Consider the following 6,620-nt stretch of genomic DNA (forward strand, 5'->3'; position numbering starts at 1 on the left):
AGCAATGAGGTCCAGACTCTTCCCCCCGCCCGCCCACAATGCCAGAGCGGGGCCTGCCTGGAAAAGCCGGGGAGACCGATCCAGGCGCTTGTCCAGGCCAAACGGGAAGCAAATGGCCTTGGGATCTGGGGGCCACGGGGGTCCCGGGACCGGCTTTGTGCAGCTAAAACGGGCCAGACATTTGAGCTGCTCAGTATCCTGGGACTGGGGCCGTTTCCTTGGCCGGAAGGCGGCTGCTCTCCTTGCGCGTCGGGTGTCGTGTGAACTCGGCCCTTGCAGTCTATTAACCTGGTTTGGGTGTGTGAAACAGCGAGCTGGTCTTGCTTGTCTGCCCTCGGCCTCATTAAGGGGTTATTTGAGCAATTAAAAAGGCTTCAAACTACAGGGCGCTGCAGGAGGGCTGGAGTTTCACTTCCGCAGCACCAGGCGGCAGGAACAGGCTGAGATTCCTCCCACCCACCCTGTGTAAACAACAAGAACAACACACACACACACACACACACACACACACACACACACACACACACACACACACGGGTTAGCTGTGCCAAGGGAATGGGAGGTAGCTGAAGGGAGACAGAGCACATCCCAAAGGCTACTTTCTAAAGAAGGAACAAGAGAACAGCCTCCTAGTCCTCATGAGGATCTAGCCAATTAGAGCTTCTGCGAGGGATACAGTCTGTGCCCCAGCTGGGCAAAGGGATCCTTTTCCTGGATGCTGAAGGTCCTGTCCCTCCTTGTCTGAGGGCACTGAAACCTTTTTCCTTATGTCTGGGAGAATTTTGACTTCTTTTTCATGCAGCTGGGCTCGCTTACTAAAGCCATTCATGGCGCTTGGAGGCCACTGGCTGCCCTACTGTGACCCAGGATGATCACCCCTGCACAGGTGGCTTGGGGGAATCCGAAACGCTTAAAAGAGAACAGTTGGAGGGGTCTTCGGAGGTCATCTAGCCAACCCCCTCCCAGGGTCACACGGCCTGCTGTCTGCACGGCCCTCCTGGGAATCCCCTGGCTTGCACCCTGGCCCTGTTTTAATCAGCCCTTGAAACTGGGCTCAATCTCCAGCCCCAGGGTTAGAAGGGGTATGATTTTAAATCATTGTTGGCTGTTTTTTCTGGAGTTTTGATGACTGTGTGTGTCTTTTCCTTGTATTTTTCTTGTGAGCCATGCAGACTCAACCTGACTGGGGCAGCCCATATTTCATTAATGAATAAGTAAACAAACAAATAAATCAGAACGCCACCGATGGCCACCCAGCCCCTGCTGAGGGACCCCCAGCCACAGAGAGACTCCATGTCCGGCCGAAATCGGACTCCTGGTCCGTTGCAGCCTGGGGGCTTCTTCCGGAACCTTCCGACCTTTCGGGGAGGGTCTGCGTGGGGCGGATTGAGAGGAGGAGGAGACGCTCTTTTCCCCTCCCTCAAAGGCTTCCTTGGGCACTTGGGGGGCCACCGGGAGAGCAGAGGGCTGGGCTGGGTGGGCTGGGCTGGGACCCCACAGGGCTGGGTGTGGTGGGAAGAAGGAACAACCTCGAGGAATGGGAGGAAGAGCCACCAGTGAGACAGAGGGCAGATAAAAGCAATCCAGGTCCGGGCCAGAAACGGTAACCTGACAAAGCGTCTCAGGCATGACCCTCCCTGGTGCTCACGAACATGAAGATGGAGGGCGGGAGAAGTGCATTCAGACATGCAAGATGTAACCTTTCCTGTAACCTTATCAGGAAAGTAGGCTTAGCCTGCAAGGCTGTTTTCTATCTGTTCTTGCAGTGATCCTGTCTTCTCTTCTACCGCTCACCATTTCCAGTTGCTGTTGGTGAACTTACTCTCTGGTCTTAATCCCAGCTCAGATTTGGGGATTATGGGCTGCTCAGAGTTGGCCGATGGGAGCCACTTGTCAGCCCTGTGAGTAAGGAAAGAAAGACCCTGGTTGCTCTCCTCTGGGCCCAATCCAGGTTGTGAGGGCCACGGACGTTCCCCAAAGATGGTGTCCAGAACTGGAGCCAATATTCTAAGTGGGGCCAGACCGACACGTGACGCCTCTTGACCTTGACGCTTGACTTCGGTTGAGGCAGCCGAGGATTGCATTGGCCTTTTTTGCAGCTACGTCACGCTCTTGGGTCGCACTCAGCTCAGGATTTCCCCTGGATACTTTCTGTGCATAATGCTGCCCGTTATGCCCCCCCATCCGATACTCATGTCTTTGCTTTTTCTTTACGAATGTAGACATTCTGTTGAAATTCCTCTTTCTGGCTGTTGCCCATTGTTGCAGCTCGTCAAGGTCTTCCTGAATCTTGATAATCCTCTAGGATGCTTCAGGCTCAGGGGAGCACAGTCCCTAAACTGCCCCCTCAAACAAGTGGGTGGGTCATTAATGGGGGGGCACTGAGCCCTGTTGCTCCTCCCTCCATCCAAGGAAGGCTTGAAGTCTTCTGGAAAGCCCATCCTCATGAGTCTGTGGAATTCCTTGCCACAAGACCTGGCTGGCTTTCGCAGGAGAGGAGATCCATCAAGGGCCATGGATCTGGAGGAGGCCGCATTCGCTCCGGATCCCACTTGCAGGGGAAAAAGGGAGGGAGAGGGACGCTCCCCCATCTCCTGCCTGTCATGCCCAGAGATGAGGCTGGCCTGGTGCAGGTGAACCACCTCCCTGCCCTTTGCTCCCTCCCTCAGGAACAGTTGGGGGCAGAGAGGCCCCCCTTCCTCTTTTGGGACCAGCTCTTGCTTGGTTGCCCATCCTGTGGGAGATGCCCCCCCCCCTTACACACACACGGCCTGGAAGCCTCTGCCAAGCCAAGATCTCGGTAGCAGGTGGGCGCAGCAGCAGCAGAAGCCAACTCAGCTCTAGGGGCCAAATTGTGGCTAAGAATTAGCTGCAGCCCAGACAAGTCTCCTGATAAGAGGAAGGGGGAAAGAACCACGGATGTTTATTCGTTTAGTCGCTTCCGACTCTTCGTGACTTCATGGACCAGCCCACGCCAGAGCTTCCTGTCAGTTGTCAACACCCCCAGCTCCCCCAGGGACAAGTCCGTCACCTCTAGAATATCATCCACCCGCCTTGCCCTTGGTCGGCCCCTCTTCCTTTTGCCTTCTCCAGGGTGTCTTGTCTTCTCATTATGTGGCCAAAGTATTTCAGTTTTGCCTTTAATATCGTTCCCTCAAATGAGCAGTCTGGCTTTATTTCCTGGAGGATGGGCTGGTTTGATCTTCTGGCAGTCCAAGGCACTCTCAGGATTTTCCTCCAACACCACAGTTCAAAAGCATCGATCTTCCTTCGCTCAGCCTTCCTTATGGTCCAGCTCTCGCAGCCATATGTTACTACAGGGAACACCATTGTTTTAACTATGCGGGCCTTTGTCATCACTGTGATGTCTCTGCTCTTGACTATTTTATTGAGATTTGTCATTGCTCTTCTCCCAAGGATTAAGCGTCTTCTGATTTCCTGACTGCAGTCAGCATCTGCAGTAATCTTCGCACCTAGAAATACAAAGTCTTTCACTGCTTCTACGTTTTCTCCCTCTATTTGCCAGTTATCAATCAAGCTGGTTGCCATAATCTTGGTTTTTTTGAGGTTTAGCTGCAAGCCAGCTTTTGCACTTTCTTCTTTCACCTTCATCATAAGGCTCCTCAGTTCCTCTTCGCTTTCAGCCATCAAAGTGGTATCATCTGCATATCTGAAATTGTTAATGTTTCCTCCAGCGATTTTAACTCCAGCCTTGGATTCCTCAAGCCCAGCATGTTGCATGATGTGTTCTGCGTACAAGTTGAATAGGTAGGGTGAGAGTATACAGCCCTGCCGTACTCCTTTCCCAGTCTTAAACCAGTCCGTTGTTCCGTGGTCTGTTCTTACTGTTGCTACTTGGTCGTTATACAGATTCTTCAGGAGGCAGACAAGATGACTTGGTATCCCCATACCGCTAAGAACTTGCCACAATTTGTTATGGTCCACACAGTCAAAGATTTTAGAATAGTCAATAAAACAGAAATATATGTTTTTCTGAAACTCCCTGGCTTTTTCCATTATCCAGCGGATATTGGCAATTTGGTCCCTAGTTCCTCTGCCTTCTCTAAACCCAGCTTGTACATCTGGCAATTCTCGCTCCATGAAGTGCTGAAGTCTACCTTGCAGGATCTTGAGCATTACCTTACTGGCATGTGAAATGAGTGCCACTGTTCGATAGTTTGAACATTCTTTAGTGTTTCCCTTTTTTGGTATGGGGATATAAGTTGATTTTTTCCAGTCTGATGGCCATTCTTGTGTTTTCCAAATTTGTTGGCATATAGCATGCATTACCTTGACAGCATCATCTTGCAAGATTTTGAACAGCTCAGCTGGGATGCCATCGTCTCCTGCTGCCTTGTTATTAGCAATGCTTCTTAAGGCCCACTCAACCTCACTCTTCAGGATGTCTGGCTCTAGCTCACTGACCACACCGTCAAAGCTATCCCCGATATTGTTATCCTTCCTATACAGGTCTTCTGTATATTCTTGACACCTTTTCTTGATCTCTTCTTCTTCTGTTAGGTCCTTGCCATCTTTGTTTTTGATCATGCCCATTTTTGCCTGGAATTTACCTCCAATGTTTCTAATTTTCTGGAAGAGGTCTCTTGTCCTTCCTATTCTATTGTCTTCTTCCACTTCTGCACATTGCTTGTTTAAAGATAATTCCTTATCTCTTCTGGCTAACCTCTGGAATTTTGCATTTAATTGGGCATATCTCCCCCTATCAGTGTTGCCTTTTGCTTTCCTTCTTTCTTGGGCTACTTCTAGTGTCTCAGCAGACAGCCATTTTGCCTTCTGGGTTTTCTCTTTCTTTGGGATGTATTTTGTTGCCGCCTCCTGAACAATGTTGCGAACTTCTGTCCAGAGTTCTTCTGGGACCCTATCTACTAAGTCCAGTCCCTTAAATCTGTTCTTCACCTTCACTGCATATTCCTTAGGAATATTAATGAGCTCATATCTAGCTGATCTGTGGGTCTTCCCTAATCTCTTTAGTCTGATCCTAAATTGTGCAAGAAGAAGTTCGTGATCTGAACTACAGTCAGCTCCAGGTCTTGTTTTTACCGACTGTATAGATGACCGCCACCTTTGGCTGCAAAGGATGTAGTCAATCTGATTTCGGTGTTGTCCATCTGGTGAAGTCCATGTATAAAGCCATCTCTTAGGTTGTTGGAAGAGAGTGTTTGTTATGCAGAGTGAGTTGTCTTGGCAAAATTCTATCAGCCTATGTCCTGCTTCATTTTGTTCTCCCAGGCCATGCTTACCTGTAATTCCAGGTGTCATTTGACTGCCCACGTTACCATTCCAGTCTCCTGTGATGAAAATAACATCTCTTTTAGGCGTGTTGTCCAGTAGGTGCTGCAGATCCTCATAGAACTGCTCTACTTCAGCTTCTTCAGCATCTGTGGTTGGGGCATATATTTGGATCACTGTGATGTTAGATGGCTTGCCCTGAATTCGAATTGAGATCATTCTGTCGTTTTTTGGATTGTATCCAAGCACTGCTTTAGCCACTTTACTATTAATTATGAAGGCTACTCCATTTCTTCTGTGGTCCTCTTGTCCACAGTAGTAGATCTGGTGGTCATTTGATGTGAAGTGGCCCATTCCAGTCCATTTCAGTTCACTGATGCCCAGAATGTCTATCTTTAATCTTGACATCTCACCAATAACCACATCCAATTTGCCCTGGCTCATAGATCTTACATTCCAGGTTCCGATGGTGTGTTGATCCTTAGAACATCGGATTCACCGTTCACCACCAGCACCGTCGGCCGCTAGCCGTCCTTTCGGCTTTGAGCTAGCTGCGTCATCACGTCTGCGGCTAGTTGAGCTCATCCTCTGTTCCTCCCCAGTAGCATTTTGACCATCTTCCGACCTGGGTGTCTCATCTTCCGATGGTATACCGACATATCTCTGGTTGTACTGATCCATTTGGTTCAGGAGAATCAGTTGCTGGCAGCTTAAGCTTGAGGTCTGCAGTCCCCTTCAGGTAACTTGCCACCCGCTTAACACCTGTCCAGTCCCTCTGGGTGGGTGCGCTGGTCTTTCTGCAGAGGATCCCCGCTGCAGTCGAAATATCTGGCCTTGTTGTGGTTGACAGATATAACAGCTTCCCAATGGCCTCTCGGCAGCCATTGTTCTGACTTTGTGGAAGTCTGGTTCCGTTGGAGTTGGTCCTGTGTTTGCAGCTTCCAGACTTATTCTTGCTTGCAATTAGACAAAGATTTCAAACTGACATTAAATATTTTTTCTCTTCCTTTTTATCTGTTTGCCTATTTATCTTCTCCATTATTTGATAGTGGGAAGTTTGAATTATTTTTCCTTATCAAATATAAAATCATTAAATCGCAAAGTTGGAAAAGGCCATTTAGCCCATCCAGTCCACACTCAAAGATGCAGAAATGCCCACATGCGCACACAGACACAAAACGAGCAGCTCTGACTGTTAACAAAGCCAGTAAGTTATCAAATTCTGGACATTATTTTGAAGTACATCATCAAAAGTCCTGGGTGGAGACTTAACTTACATTTCAGTCATGATATAATGAGGGATCCTAGCCTCAATTCCAAATGGGACTCAGAGACATTTGGAAACTCAGTGGCAACACCAATTCCCATCT

The sequence above is a fragment of the Candoia aspera genome, chromosome 2, assembly GCF_035149785.1.
Source record: "Candoia aspera isolate rCanAsp1 chromosome 2, rCanAsp1.hap2, whole genome shotgun sequence".
In the NCBI taxonomy this organism is placed as follows: Eukaryota; Metazoa; Chordata; class Lepidosauria; order Squamata; family Boidae; genus Candoia; species Candoia aspera.